Here is a 17,398-nt window from a genome sequence, read left to right on the forward strand (position 1 = left end):
TAAGCTGCTTCAGTTGTGTCCAGCAATTGGCAACTCTATTGGCTATAGTCCGCCAGGCTCCTCCGTCCATGGGATTCTCCAGGCAAGAACCCTGGAGTGGGTGGCCATGCCCTCCTCCAAGGGATCTTCTTGACTCAGGGATCAAATCCACATCTCTCACGTCTCCTGCATTGACATGTGGGTTCTTTACCTAGCACTAGTGCCACCTGGGAAGCCCTTAATTGAGAGGGTCGGGCTTCCCTGGTGGCCCAGATGGTAAAGAATCTGCCTTCAATGCAGGAGGCCCAGGTTTGATCCCTGGGTCAGGAAGATCCCCTGGAGAAGGAAACGGCAACCCACTCCAGTATTCTTGCCTGGAGAATCCCATGGACAGAGGAACCTAGCAGGTTACAGTTCATGAGGTGACAAAGAGCCGGACACAATTGAGAGACTAATACACACCCTCAGTCACTTATAACTCTAAAGCACCACCCTGGTTCTAAACACTCCTGGGAGGTCCCTTTGGAAACTGCCGCTGATGTTTCCTTCAGATTAACCTCAGTGGTGGAAAATCTTATCCTCTGAATGTAGATATAGGTTTTGGAGACAACCTACACCCAAGTTTGTACATTTCGCATGTTTTAGATAACAATCACAGTGCTAAACTCTGAAGATGGAGAATGTTATATTAAGAAAAAATACCTCGCCTTCAGCAACAGACATAGGTTTAAATCCAGGCTATAAACATTATTGGCAGTATGGGCAGAAAAAGCTCCTTAGCATCTGTGAACATTCATTTACTCATCAGTGAAATGGAAATTATACCTTATAATTGTATTGAGAGGATTTAATGATATACTATTTGCAAAGTATACAGTATCTGGGATTGAGTGTACATTCAAACGCTAACCACACCCAACAAAGAAAGATTTATTACGTCATAGCTTCTAAACTTAAAGTCTAGTCATGGAGACAGAGATATAACAATAATTACAATAAAATGTAATGAATGCTCTCAGATAAGAGCCAGACTGTTATGAAAATAAAGAGACAGGTGACTGTCTTTCTTTGTGGAGTTGGAATGGAGATATCTGAGCTGAGTCTTGCAAAAGGAGAAATTCAGAAAACGTATTAGACACAGAGCAATCCAGGCGTGGCCAAAAGCAAACATTCAGAAGGATGAAATGTTCAACATATTTGGACAGTGGGGAGAAGTGAAGTGTGGCTGGAGCATATGCCACATGGAGGGAATGGCAGGAAAAGCAGTTGAGGCCAAAGTGTCAAGGACCATCAATGCTCTGCTAACGGGCCTGGCATTTATTCAGCAGGCAACAGGGATCCAGCAGAGGTTTTCAACAGAGCAGTGAAATGAGTGGATTTGTTTTTTAGGAATTATTTCTCTGGCATCACCGTAGCTGATGAACTGGAGTGGAGAGAAACCGGTGTCAAGACTTACAGCAACAGTCTCCTAACTGGGCTCCCTGCCACCATTTTAGACATGCTGAAGTTGAGGTGCCTGCAGGATACCCGGTGCAAACTACATTCACAAAGCTAAACATAGGAAAATCCCACTTACAGCCAGATAAATTACAGAGTAATTACTGCAAAACATTCCTTGCTTCACAAAAGGATTTACTTCAGATCTCAGAGTTCCTTTAAATAGAAAAAATTTGAGTGCATTTAGGCATTCCTTTACAGTTCATTAGCTACTGATAAAGATGGAGAAAGTCAAGAAAATCTTAAAGATATAGTTTCCAGAGTTCTTATTAAAAATCATCATGGAATGAAAAGAAAATTTTTGAAGTTATCATGTATCAGTGGGAAAAGGAGTCTGATTTATTAAAATGTTCAGATGTATTAAAATTTATAGAACAGCTATTCTTTCTAAGATGAGGTCAATGTGCATCATGATATTTCATAGAAAGTACCCCACAAACCTTCAACACAACAGGTCAAAATTTTGAGAGAAATCTCTTCAGTGAATACCTTTAGAACATTCTTTGAGCCATCTTAACTTAGCTATTTGTCTATGAGTGTCTCAGTGTGGACATATGATTATATGGCATGCCTTCTGTGGTACCTTACCCTGAACTAATTCAGAGAATCACTTCTTGCTAAAGAAAAATTCTGTGGCAAATTGAAAGTTGTCTCTCAACATTAATTCTTATTTTTCTCTCTGGTAACAAAATATGTACTTTTAAATAGGTATACTATAGAAACTGGGCATGGAACAATGGACTGGTTCCAAATTGGAAAAGGAGTATGTCAAGGCTGTATATTGTCACGCTGTTTATTTAACTTATATGCAGAGTACATCAAGCGAAAGGCCAGCCTTGATGAAGCACAAGCTGGAATCAAGATTGCTGGGAGAAATGTCAGTAACCTCAGATTTGCAGATGATATCATCCTAATGACAAAAAGTGACAAGGAGCTAAAGATCCTCTTGATGAAAGTGAAAGAGGAGAGTGAAACAGCTGACTTAAAACTCAACATTAAAAAAACTAAGATCATGACATCTGGTCCCATCACTTCATGCCAAACAGATGGAGAACCAATGGAAACAGTGACAGAATTTATTTTGGGGGCTCCAGAATCACTGCAGATGGTGACTGCAGCCATGAAATTAAAAGACACTTGCTCCTTGGAAGAAAAGCTATGACAAAACTAGATAGCCTATTAAAAAGCTGAGACATCACTTTGCTGACAAAAGTGCATATAGTCAAAGCTATGGTTTTTCCAGGAGTCATGTATGGATGTGAGGGTTGGACTATAAAGAAAGCTGAGCACCAAAGAATTGATGCTTTTGAACTTTGGTGTTGGAGCAGGCTCTTGAGAGTCCCTTGGACTGCAAGGAGATCCAATCAGTCAATCCTAAAGGAAATCAGTCCTGAATATTCATTGGAAGGACTGATGTTGAAGCTGAAACTCCAATACTTTGGCCACCTTATGCTAAGAACTGACTTATTACAACAGACCCTGATGCTAGAAAAGATTAAAGGCAGGAGGAGAAGGGGACGACAGAGGATGAGATGGTTGGATGGCATCACCGACTCGATGGACATGAGTTTGAGCAAGCTCTGGGAGTTGGTGATGGACAAGGAAGCCTGGTGTGCTACAGTCCACAGGGTCACAAAGACTCGGACAGGACTGAGAGACTGAACTGAACTGACTGATACTATAGAAATAAGAAGACATCTATGACAAACCTTCCTTGTATTCATATGTGCCCATCTCTCTAAATTAGGATTAATAGAATATTAACTATGTTATTGAACTCTCAGAAAAGTTGATTTAAAATTAGCTGCTTAGGCTTGAAGGAAAACATTTGGTCATTCTTTGCATCTTCCTCCTGCCACTGTGGAATGTAGATGTAATGGCTAGAACTTCAGCAGCCATCTTGAAACAAGAGGTAATGAATGCTGTCACTGAGGACGGAAAAGCAGGAGAATAGAAACCTGGGTCTCCAATGTCCTCTGAAAATCCTACGTCAGCTATGACTGTATCCCTACAGACCATTTTTATGTAATAGAATAAACTATTTTGGTTTAAACCAATAGTATTATGAATTTCTGTTGTTACTATTACTGTGAAAATTAATCCTACCTGACACCCATCATATCAAAATAGAATATATTTTTGTCTACATGAGTTATCAGGATAAGAAAGCACAAAATGAATTAAGGAGAAATGTTCTATCATTCTAAGTTTTCCATTTTGACAGATAATGATGAGAATAAGAATATCCCCTCATATAAGGACAGGATTTTAGAGATAGGAATTTTATCCATGACCACATTTAATCCTTGATGTAATTTGTGATAAAGCAGCAGCATTTCTTTTCCCCATGTAAACAGATGCTGAATTAAAACTCCAAGTGAACTGCCCAAGGTCAAACAATTGCACCTGATGAAGTTAAAAATCAAACCCTTTGACTTATAATTTATTGTTTTTCTGCTGATAACTTATTGGTTCTACATGAAACATGAAAACTAGTGATACTGTTCTATGCCATTAATTACCTGATTTACTTATATACTCTTCTGTTTGGAGGAAATAAAAAAGATTTGGCTTCAGGAGTTTTCCACTGAGCTTCTGTTTTGGTCATGTTAGAGTATCAGTGACTAGACTTAGCTTCCTGACTTTAGACAACCAAAACCAGGCAATGGTTTTCAGACACTGGAAAACATGCAGTGAACAGCTGCCATCCTTAAAAGAGGGAAACGTGGTGAACATTACCATTGCTCCAGGAAGAAATTTCTAGGCAGCAGCATGGAGAAGTACTTGGACAGTCCAGAAACTCACTGAGTTGAGAAAACAAACTAGAGTTCGGGGAACTAATTGGCTATAACTCCAGGGCAAAGTACTGCAGGGGAGGAAGAAAACTCAATTTCTGCGCAGCCCCTTAAATATGTGGATGGGTACTGACCTGCACATGTGTAAGAGGAAGCTATCCATGTCAAGGGAAAGAACCACTGGAAATCATTCTTGGAACTCACATAGAGCTGGGAGTAGTTCAAGTCCCCACAAATCAGAATGGAAAGACCTGGTGGTAAAAAAAGGCTTTGGGAAAAGTTCTAAAAAAAGAGAATTACTTTGAGTATTTTCATGTTAATAAAATTCTGGAAAATTCAACGTTATAGGCTCAGAAAACAGGTGGAAGAATGAACAATTGTATAACCATCCAGGACTTTATGAAGTTGAACACAGATGAATTGCCTAACCTTGGTATCTATCAAAGAATTAACCAAATAATTAAAGGTTATTATTATCCGAACCAAGCACTGTTCCACATATTGGGATATAGCAAAGAACAGATAAAAAATTGTTCTCATGGAGTTTATATTTTGGTAGAAAGTGGAAGGAAGCCCATAAATGTAATAAATATCATACTTGAGGTCTTCCTAGGTGGCGCTAGTGGTAAAGAATCTGCCTGCTAATGCAGAAGAAGCAAGACACTAGGGTTCCATCTCTGGTTTGGGAAGATCCCCTGGAGTAGGAAATGGCAACCTGTTCCTGTATTCTTTCCTGGAAAATTCCATGGACAGAGGAGCCTGGAGTTCCACAGTCCATGGGTCACAAAGAGTCAGAGACGACTGAAACACACACACACACTACATTTGAGGAAAGAAGTGCTATTAAAGTATTAGAAAATACAAATAGGAGTAAAGTGTCAGGATATATTGAGGGGGTGCTATAATTTTAATAGATCGATAGATCCATTAAGGTGGATGAGACCAAAGCCCAGAAATGATGCCCAGCATAACTGGAGAGAAATCAGCAAAGACGAGAGCAACAAAGAGATGAGGGCATATATACTGCAAGGCATCAGATTCTCTAAGGCATTGCAAAGACCTATGCCTTCTTGTGGAAAGGGGAGCCACTGCAGGGTTTAATGCAGAGACACACAATGATGTTTCATGTATTTTGAAAGGGTATGTAAGCTGCTGTTTGTATTAGACCCTGATAGTTCAGTTGGTAAAGAATCCGCCCATAATGCGGGAGACCTGGGTTCAATTCCTGGGTTGGGAAGATCTCCTGGAGAAGGGAAAGGCTACCCATTCCAGTATTCTGGCCTAGAGAATTCCACAGACTGTATAGTCCATGGGGTCGCAAAGAGTCGGACAACACTGAGCAACTTTCACTTTCATCAAGGAGGCGGTAGAAGCAGGAAGACCAGTGAATAGGCTACTACAGTACTCCAGAGGAAAAGTGCTAATGGTTTGGACTAGATTGGAAACTGCAGACAAACTGATAATTAATCAGATTATGTTTAGAGTTGAAAAACTAAAGCTGTGACAGTTTTCTAACAGATTATATGTGGGGCATAAAAGAAAAGAGAGGGATTAAGGATGGTTTTAAGACTCGAATTGTGGTTGGTTGGTTTTTTAACCAATTACAAATGCAGAGTAACTATTAACTGAAAAGCAGAAGACAGTGGATTGAGTGTCTCTGGGACAAAGGATCAATTCTAGATGTGAGAAATCAGTGACAGCTGAGTTGGTGATGCCACAAAACCTACTTCAAAAAGAAATGCTAAAAACAGTATAAGATCCACTGCATGGCAATTTCCAAATGCTTTAAAAAAAAAAATCACAACACAATTTTTTTTTTTATTTCCAAAGAACACAATAAATCCTACATAATTGCAGATTTCAAAAGAAATGAGAAAACACAAAAGTTTAGACTCTTGCTGCAAAGTGAAGTCTCCCACATTAGATACAGGAACATTAAACAGCCTACGGTGTTCCCCCAAATAGCCCATTGTGTAACTTGAGCAATATGTATTTGCAATTTAACTTCTGTTTTGCCTAACTTTATTTTGTAAATGCATCCTCTTCGTGTTGCAAGACTGTCAGTTGATGTAGATCTGCACAGCAGTGCCCACCTTTAAACACTGAGATCTCAGGCAAATGGATGCTCTTGGCACCACTTATTGGGTTGCAAGCTGCTAGGTTGCTCTCATGATTAACATTTCTTCTTTCCTGGCCAATAAGAACAGGAAGGTTACAGAGTCCTAGGATTTGGAGTCGGAAACAAAGATACTAATCAGGTAGATTGTCCTTTTGTAGATATGGAAACTGAGGACTGGAGTTGGGAAGAAATGTGCCATCAATGTCAAAGTCTGATTAGCTCAGTTAGTTGCTTTTAGACAAAAATGTGTTTCACTGTGTTATGTAAAAATGGCTGGGGAGAAAATGGTTAAGTTCAAACAACTTGTTATTTCGAAGACTGCAGGTGACAAGAAATAATTTTTGCTGCTGTCTGCTCAGCCCCTTTCCCTCACTGCTTGAAAATGCAGTGAACTGGGCCACTAATTTACAGTGCAATTTGCACAGCATAAAAACGGAGGTTTCTGTTCGAGACCATTAAAATCAAAGGTCACATTTAATACCAACCTTTTATCCTGCCTGGACTCAAAGCGTTTCAGAATTTGTCATTTAAGAGTCATAAATACTGTGCCTCCTTTTTAGTGGTATCCTGGAGACTTCATCTCTCACATTTACTTCACCACAAAAATTCACAGAAATGGAGAGTTAAGGGAAAGAAAAGGAAAGAAAGTAAAAGAAAAAAAGGTAACTTGGCAGTCTCTATTAATGATTTCAAAAGCTTGTCCTTGGGCTTTTGTGGGGATAAGATGGTTAGCATCAATGATGTATAATATAAAGAGAAATATAGACACTGATGACCTGTTTGCTGTGGCGAGTGTGCTTGTCAGAGCTGTGTGCTCCCTGCCAGTCCTGGAAATGCTATGATACCAACTGTTTTTATCCCATGTTCTTCCGACAGCATAGCTTGCCAGCATATGATACGCCAATTTTTGTGCTCAGCTGCTAAGTCGTGTCTGACTCTTGCGACTCCATGGACTGTTGCCCACCAGGCTCAGACTTTGTCCATGGGATTTCCCAGGCAAGAACACTGGAGTGGGTTGCCATTTCCTTCTCCATGCCAATTCTTAATCAATGCTAAAATTCTGTAGAAGAGGGTTCCACACAGAACATTCTTATCCTTCTAGCAAGGAAATGCCAAATGCTGTCACTCTCCCTTCTTCCTCTAAAGCACAACTTTCCCAGGGAGCCAGAGCAGTAAGTATGCCTCCCACTCTTTTTGGAAACTGCGTTTGTAGTCAGTAAAAAGCTCTGCATAAATCAAGAGGAACCACCCTTTGGAAAGAGAACAGCTTCTATGTGTTTGGAACTCTACAACCAATATGAATATCCTCTGGCAGGAATTATTAAGCTCTTGTGTTTTACAAATGCTCATTTCATTTTACTTCTTTGTGTATAAATATCCATCTTATTTCATTTGCAGAGCCATTTTAAGGTAAGTATTATGATGCCACTTTCATGATGATAAAACAGCTTTCAATATGTAGTGATTTGCCCAGATCATATAGCTTGGAAAGGGGCAAATCCAGGTCTTAGGTCCAGTCTAGTTTTCATTTCACTACATTTTAATCTCCACGTCTAAGGAATTTACAGTACCTGTTAGGGATTTTATGTGACCAAGAATTGATTTATCGAGTATGACAAGAACCATGTCCCTCTGTGGCCCAATGAACAGAACACAGCTCAAATCTACCTGGAGACCATATGATGCAACTGCACTCTCTCTCCTATTGAATGTGACTGTGGTGCCTCTCAATAAATCGGATGTTCATGGCCCATTTATTCCAATGAAGCTTCCATTCTCATATGGAGGCTGTGGTCATGTGACTGTGAGTACGCTCAGCCTAGTCTCCAAGAACTGAACCCAGGATTGAAGGACTTCCTGGAGAGACAGGGCAAAACAAACCCAAGTCAAAGAAAGAGAATAGCGTATTTCCTTAAACAGCTACCTTCCTCCCTGTCCGTCAGGGTAATTCACAAATATTATTATGCAGTTACAAGACTGTTAAATTCTTACTTAGGCCATTTATCAGTCCACAGGATGTACTTTCTTCAATGAAGACCAGAGCTGCAACAGTAATTAAGCACCTACATGACTGCACATCCTGCTTCACAAGCATTTACTAATTCTTTTTTGTTTATTCTTCACAATAACCATGTGAGATCAATTTCATATTCATTTTACTGATGAGAATATTAAGGATCAGAAAGGGCAAAACATTTACCCAGTATTTCATATTTAATAAGTGAAAGGACCCAGAATCACAGCTCTGATTAATAATAAAAGGTAACAGTGAATCTTCGAACAAGCACAATAGCTTTGTTCCACAAGTCTTGGTGTGTTAGACTTCTTTTATTTGCAAATGCTCTTTTTGGGACTGGTGATGGTGCTGTCAAATATTCATGCTAAAGGAAGATCTAGAATGAGGGGAAGTGACTGCACAGAGCCTCCATCATCATGCAGTCTACATACTTGTAATTACAGTAGGAAGGGACGCTCTAACTACAGACTGATTTCCAGCTGATTCACATTTTCCTGTGTTCCAACGTGGTTGTTATGACTAAGTAACTTACAAGAGAATGAAAACCAACACAGAGGACGGGAGTTGGTGACTGACTTGTTAAAACTTATTCAAAATGTCAAATCGTAATTGTTAGATTTTCCAGCTTGATGTTGGGTCAAATGGCCAAATAGTTGTCTTAAATATCAATGTGAGGACAAAGCTAAATAATGTGGATAGTTGTGACCATGTTGGAATGGTTGGAACCATTCCATGTTCCAACCATGGAACAATGGTTCCAACCATGGAAGAATGGTTGGAAAGGAATGATTTTAGGATCTTTCAATCTATAAAGAATAATATTTGCCTATTAGAACTGAGTTACATGAGTTCAATTTCTTTGTATACCTTCACCGGCAACCCAGATCTCTGTTAGGAATGAAGTTATTCTTCAGCAGCTGACAGCACTATTGGCCGAAATTCCTCATGTTCTCAGTTCCTCCAAAATCCACTGCAGAGAGTTGTCTTACCCAAGATCACAGCTTACTAATCTCCATTTTGGAGTCTGGTTTCCTGAGCCAATGATGAAGAGAAAGGAGAGGAATGAATAATACTCATCTTCCACGAATGTAAAAAGCCTGTCTCATCCTCATGCCACCAATGCAAGGTGATAACCCTTAATGTTACAACTGATGGACTTCAATTGGCAATATTTCATCAGAAGAGTTAAGTTTCCTCAATCTTGAGGAATAGTAATCTTTATTTACTATTCATTACCCATAGCATTCCGCCCTAAATTTAAGAGGCTGAGTCATAGCCCCATGATCAAAAAAAAAAAAAAAAAAAAAAAAAACAATAAATCAAAGACTATTTAATGAAGGCACCCACTTCACAACACTCTGTTTGATTTGAATCTGTTTTCTCTTAGCAGGCCTTCAATTACAAGGCTCTCCACATGGCTGAGGGTCATCTTTGGATAGCTTAGTTTGCCCTCGTTTATTTTCTTCAAAATCTCTTTCCCCATGGAGAAACTTCTACCATTTTTTTCTTGTTTTATTCTTTAAAGTCATATATGAAAACAAATCCAACCCTTTGATAGAATTCTTCAGCTACATAAAAACAGCTTTCCAGTTTCTCTGAAAACTTCATCTAACACTTTCAGAATTTTTAACCTTTGCTCACAGGACTTAAATTGACTCCTTCTTCCCAGGCAAGAATACTGGAGTGGGTTGCCATATCTTCCTCCAGGGAATCTTCCTGACCCAAGGATCAAACCCAAGTCTCCTGCATGGGCAGGCTGATTCTTTACAAATGAGCTAACCTAGGAAGCCCACAAGGCACCATACTAGACCCTATGAACAGAGTGAAGCTCAGAGTCCAGAATAAATTTAAGAAAACTTACTTTCCTTACTGAAACTAATTTCTAGGCCATGGTCACAAAGACAGTTCAGTGTATTTTTATATCCTGTGACCCCCCACCCACAAAAACATAAATTTTTTCCTGCAAAAAAATCTGTAATTCATCTCCTCCCATTAACTTTCCTCTAGGTGATTATTTCTTTTTTTTTCAGGCACAAAGAACCATCCCTAAATTACTGTTAACCTTAACATCTTATAAATTGGACAGTGTCACATCAAGCTATTTGTTATCTATACCCCCATGTAATGGAGGTTATTCCTTGTTAATCCTGGCCTGCCCTATTTTACTGTTAATTCTCTTTAACAATAAGAGAGAGATTATTTTCTGAGCTCTTAGATTGATAATGCAAAAGAAGATTCCTCTTGATGGAAAGTAAATGAATTTATACATTGTTCTCTAAAATGCAATATGCACTATGTGTTTATATATATAACCTTGTTTTTCCTTAATATATTGATGTCTTCAAACCCTATAATAAAGAATAGTTTTTAAATGCCAGATAACTAGAAACTTCTGTGGAAATCTTCATTTTAAAGTAAATCATCAAGAACTTTTTCTAGGAAATAGCAAAAAGAAATAGGGTTGAAAACAATTCCCAAATGCACCTATCTTTTTTAAATTTTACATTTGAAATAAAATTTAACCCATAAGATTTGGGAGCTTTAAAGAATCTTCAAGACCATCATTTTGAGATGAGAAAACTGAGGCCCAGAGAAATGCAGTATTTATTAAATTTACTACAGAAAGTGTATAGCCAATGAGGACATAAACTCTGGCATCCAATCTACCACTTCATTTCACAATAATGTTTTTTTCTTGACTGCATTGGATGAGAAACGTTTCAGTAATTGAATGTCATGGGTATGAGAAGATGAACCCATTGAAGCAGATAGTCTGATGTGTCTAGTTGTGTTTATTTTATAATCTGTGTGTCAAGGGAAAAATATTTACAAATAGAACTTGCTATACATTAAGACTATAGCAGGACAATGATTAGGAAAATTTGCTTTAAATCAGATAGACTTAGGTTCAGATCCCCACCCAGCCTCCTGACCCTGAGCAAATCACTGCTCCTGGCCTTGGTCTCTTCATCCCTCATAGGCTTACTATGAAGATAAAAAGGAGTTAATATGGGTAATGCACAGAAAACAGCACCTGATGTAGTAGCACTACATGAGTGTCTGCTGATGCTTTTGTCATTGCTACTATTATTTCTAGACTCAAGAATTAACTTTTTTAATGTTTAATACAAGTCTGTTTTCAATAGTCACTCTTTTCAGTTGGTAATAGCTGGCAACAATATCAAACCAAAGCAAAGGAGCCTAACCTAGGAGAAGTGGGCACAGGACTTTGTTACTGTGGGTAAATGCTCTCTACTTGTTATGAACTGAGGAATCAAAGAAAACACATGGATCCATACAGCATTTGGGGACATGTCTCAGTGATTATTGAATCTTCTCAACATCATTTAAAAATGCTTTTATGAATAACACATAAGCCTTGGTAGTAATATTTTTAAGCAAAACATTGAAAGTCAAAATGGAAGACATTTTTCTAAAAGGCTTTGCTATAAGGTTTTATAAACATACACAATGTGATTAGTTCTTGCTCTAATTTTATTTTTAAAAAGATCAAGGTCTGATTACACCAGTAATATAAAACTAGTGACATCTTCATGAGTTCTAACCAATATTCTATGTCAGAAAACCATATAGTATTAATAGATATAAAGAGTAAAAGTTATTACAGATAAATGGAAATCATTAAATGTGAGTTCATCTTGTGGGAGGGTGTATGTGATTGTGGGAAATACAACAAGAAGAGACAATGGCTTCTTTTGGGCCAGTTAATCAGGATGATAGAATTCATCCCTGCACAAAAAGGTACTTTGACTAAAAATGGGCCAAGGTAGAAAAGAACTTTATGTAATATTCAAATTTTTGATTTCTTAAATAATCAGAAGATATGACTTATGGTTTTCAGCCTGGCTATCCGTTGGGATCACATGAGGAATGAACTTTTAAAAAAGCCATTCTGAACTGTTTAATAGATGTGGTATGAGCCCAGATACTAGGGTGCTCGAGGCTCCTCAGATGATTCTCATGTGTTTTACGGTACACTTAGCTGGGGCACAGAGGAATAGAGGCTCTCAGCGTGGTTGACTAGCAACATCAACATCACCTTGCAATCTGTTAGAAATGCAAAGTATCAGGCCACACACAGATTTATACAATCTTTTCAAAAGAAACTCTGGGAGTGGGAAGAGTACTCTGTGCAGCATCAAAGACCCTCCTGACCTGGTTCCTATCCATCTTTCTACCCCTTTCTCTTATTATTCTACCTCCTTCCAACCTTAAACTCTGCTATTTTAACAAGCCTTCCAGGTGATTCTGGTGCACCCTCAAGTTTTAGAACCACTGCACTGTAACATAGACCCTACATATCTCTAGTGGTTATTGGAGCCTATTCTCACTCAATTAAGTGACCTACCTAGTGCCTTAGTTTGCATTTGAAGACCGCTAATTGAGCTCACTTCCACTTTACCTAGACTTAATCTCAGTGTTTCTGTTTATGACAGATAACTGTAAATGTCTTCTTTCTGATTATGGCAAATGAGTACCAACCAACCTTCAGGCATCATTGTCCTTTCTGGTACTGACGCTACCTTCTCCATATTACTCACAACCATTCTTTCCTTACAGATTCCACAGCTGCTTTCCAGTTCAGGCTCTCATTACTTCTTATCTTCGCTATTGAAATTATTTCCCAACTACCTTCTCTGCCTCTAGTACCTACTCACTCCAATCCATCACATACACTGCTGACAGTTTAATCTTCCTAAAGTGCAAGCCAGGTCATAAACTCCCTCAGCTCAGAAATCTTCAGTGACTCACCACTGAATAAATTCCATCTACTCTGTCCAGCAAGAAAGACCCTCCATGACCTGGTTTCTGCCTATCTTCTTTCACCTTTCTCTCACCATTCCACTTCTCTTTGAACCTTAAATTCTAAATGACTTACTCTTCCCCAAACTTTCCCACTCTATATTTATTTTTAACCTTATGTTTTACCTAATGCTTTCTTTCCACCTGGATTGTTCAAATTTCATCTTCTGTTATCACCTACTCCAAATTCTTCTCACATTATAACTGTCTCATAATTAATCAGGGCCTAGCATTCATCTACTGGGTTAACAAAAAATTGATAATTGCCTTCTATGAACTATGCTGTAATTTAGCAGTATGAAATTCTAGATGAATGATATATTCATTCATTGAATAAACAATAGCCTAAAAATCAACTGACCAACATGTTTTCAAAAATTTCCTTAAAAGATTAAAAGACAATTGGAAACGTGATATTCAATATTCTAGTAGCTTACTGAAAAAGAAAATTTGGGAAACCTCTCCTTTCCATTTTCTGGCTGGCTCCTCTATCACCACTCTCTCTACCGGGGGAAATGAGACACAGTGAAGTCCTCTGAACATGTATCCAATTGCAAGCACTTTAAAAGATAGTCCCCCAAGCATGAAAGACAAACGAGCAAATCAACACACTTACGTGATTCTATGAGAGGATGACTTGAATGGACAAGTATTGGTAATGGAATAAAATTGGGTCAACTAGGTCTCAGTCAAGATATATACGTTTGGTGCTACTTGGAATCTATCACAAACATGCAATTCTCTGGACTCCCTCTTTATTTGGGTAGGATAACATTTTTTCTCTGATAAAGCTCCATTCCCAACACAAACTCCCCTATTCTTACCTAATTAGTGATTTTTATTTCTTCTAAATACTTTCCAAGTTCCAGAGATCAGCCAATGGGAAAATGGTAACTAGATTTAAATGTCATGCTTTCCTAATAGTAATTAAAGTTTAATGGAGCTTGTTTCATGTGCTGTAGGCTTTATTCAGATGAGAGATTCTGGTGTGCCTTATGGGCATCATGACAATACAAGGAGGTATTTGGTATCTTTAGACTGTGACACATCTCAAACATCTCGGAGGTATGAGAGAGTGAAAGAGATACCAAGAGTAAAGAAACCAATTGTCTAGGTCCTCAGAACATCACCCCTGGAGAAGGGAATGGCAACCCACTCCAGTATTCTTGCCTGGAAAATCCCATGGACAGAGGAGCCTGGTGGGCTTCAGTCCACAGGGTAACAAAGAGTTGGACACGACTATGCGACTACCACTTCAGAATATCATAAATAGTCCTTTAAATAACTAAATTTTAGATGACATGATTCAGGAAAATCTAATGATGGAGCAAACTAGCAGAACAATGTACATGGATAGTATATAGAAAGAAATATAGTTCAAGTCTTAGAAATCTAAAAGTAAAATGTAATTCAGGTCAACAAGTATTTACTGATCCATAAAATATAGGAAAAGACATTACTAAGATATTTGAGATGTATTCTTTATTTCCAGTGATAACTAGCAGTATAAAGATAGGGTAAACAATTATAAAAGAACAATTGTTATTGAACATATTGTTATTGAATTGTTATTAAACATAAAATTAAACGGTGTAAAGATTTGGAGAAATAAAGCAACAAAGCAACACACACACACAAAACAAGAGAAAAATTCTCTTAATAAAAGAAATAGGCATTTGAAATGCCTTATAATTTCAATTTTGACTACAAAATTAGTAGTAAGAAGGAGAAACCACAGAACAAAAAGAGAGAAAGAGAAATGCCAACTGTGATGCATATTCAGGCCCTACCCATAAACTAGGAGAGAAGAAAAGAAATTGATACTACACTTGATCTTAGCCAAAAGGCCGAGAAGTGATGAAAAGTAAATTGAGAACAGAAGTGAAAGATGGGGCTGGAAAACTTGGCGGGGCCATATTGAATAGGATGTGAATATGAGAATAAATTATAACTGGTAGGTGAAGGAAAACGAATGAAATGCAGGTTTCTTATTCACTTAGGATCAAAAATGCCCCCTGAAACAATATTCATGATTATTCACGATTATGAAACAATATTCATAATCAACTCTACTGGAGAGACTCAGATAATGTTTTTTTGGCTGAGAACTGAGCTCATGAGAATGTCCAGAGAAGAATCAGCTTTCTTATTCTTGGACATGATTATTCTTGGATTATAGATTTCTTATGTCAGTACTAAAAGGTCAGCATCTGGAACTTAATGAGAAAGAATGATAATTGGTGTTTGTTCTTGCATATCAGATTTGACATTGTTCTAGTGTGGAGTTCCTTGGGGGCTAGAATTGGCAGATGGGAATTGAATGGTAAAAATATGTTCTTTTCTTTTCTCAGTGATAAAAGATAAAATGTTATTATCAATACATAATGCTTTCAAAGTATATGACACAAGCAGAAGTTCAAACATGTTTTTATGACTATGTTGTCTGATACCTTTCAATTCACCCTGACACAACAGATTGGAAAATGGAGGATGTATTCAATCCACCAGTTTGACTACTACTGTCACAAAAGGACTGCTCGTAATGGCTCTTTTCAAATACAGGCTGAAATTCAGCACACTTTCATTTATCATTTCTGCAAAATGAACCAGGCATTAGAGTTCAGAAAAATAAATGTCGAATTAAAAATCTATATTTGTATTATGGGACAGTGGAAGATCTCCTCCAGACATTTTATTTCCTTTTCCATTGGAGAGACCATCTTTATTTCCTCCCTATATATTCTGCACTACACCTCTGGCCATACTTTCCCCTAGACTAGAGGTGGATAGCTTAATACAGTGACTCAAGAGCATTAATTTTTTAGCTATAATAAAATCACATTAAAGGAATATTGGAATTATCTAAGATAAAACCAGCTTCTTGCAGTTTTGTACTTTCAACACATTTTACTTATCAGAGGCGCCTGAACGCCGAATATTACAGGTTACCTAGGAAACTTACAGTGACTACGCTTAAAAACAACATAAAGCCCTTTTAATGAAGCAGAATGCCATTTTAAAACATTCTATTTTGGGAATGGTAAAAGAAATAGTTAACAAGTAAATATTAGCACATAGAGTCTCTTCTACCCAGGCTTTCTTTTTCACATTAATCTTTAGTTGTCTGCTATTTCTGTCACCAAGTTTCAATTAAAATATAGAAGTAAAGAATATAATAATGGACCATAGGCAATGGTTTTTAGTATCAGCTGTGGTGCAGTTCATGAGATCTGACCCTGAGGTCCCTCATATTAGGTGATAAATAATTTGTATGTCTTTAAGCACTTATTAATTTAGGGTGACTACACATATAGTTTCCTGAGTATAATCCTGGTTTTTGCCTGAAATGCTGGCAAAATGCTTAATGGTGCTACTTGAAAATTATTCAAGTTTGAATGATAAATTATGCGGTTGCCTTAATTATCTATTATATCCAAAATGGAATGAGGAATATAAAACTGAACCAGGATAATTTAGTGTCTCCAAAGAGCTACAAATGTATCCTCTAATAGAAAAAAAATGCAAAAAATAGCATACTACATTATTTTATGCTTGCGTGCTTAGCTGCTTCAGTCATGTCCAACTCTTGGCGACTTCATGGACTGCAGCCTGCCAGGCTCCTCTGTCCATGGGATTCTCCAGGCAAGAGTACTGGAGTGGGTTACCATGCCTTCCTCCAATATTGTTTTATATTTTCTACTAAAATAATATAATGTTGTTACATTATTCACTTATTATGAATTGACAAAAATACTTTTTTTCCAAATGTTTCTGTCTACTGCAATAAATTGTGTCAAGAAGACACTTTCCCATAGCCCATAAGATGAAAAAAGATAAAATATCTACAGCAAAGCTTGTTATGATTCTGCAAACCCACAGCAGCTTGGTTAGCAACAAAATCAAGGTCACCTTGGCTCCTGCCCAATCCTAAATCTACCAGGGAGAGCCTGCTTCAGGGTTAGGATTTTGTAACATATCCTGAGCGTTGTTGCAGGGTTTTTTGAAATCCAATTACCAAATCCATTATTACTACCAGACAAACTAATATAGCATTTCTGTATTTGCAAGATGCAGTATGCAACACAGCTTAGCAAAAGGAGCTTGAAAAGTGCTTCTGGATGATGCTGGTGGTGATCCTGGTAGTAATGATGTATAATTCCATTTCTT

General features: G+C 37.8%; 1 protein-coding gene and 1 pseudogene across 4 annotated transcripts in view; both read right to left on the bottom strand.

The window, feature by feature from the left end:
- Positions 1-17,398, bottom strand: part of FGF12 (fibroblast growth factor 12) — a 412,502-nt gene that overhangs the window by 71,872 nt on the left and 323,232 nt on the right. The gene's annotated exons all lie outside the window — the stretch shown is intronic.
- On the bottom strand, positions 15,024-15,090 carry LOC133074337 (U2 spliceosomal RNA; annotated as a pseudogene).

The sequence above is a fragment of the Dama dama genome, chromosome 19 (genome assembly GCF_033118175.1).
Source record: "Dama dama isolate Ldn47 chromosome 19, ASM3311817v1, whole genome shotgun sequence".
Taxonomy (NCBI): Eukaryota; Metazoa; Chordata; class Mammalia; order Artiodactyla; family Cervidae; genus Dama; species Dama dama.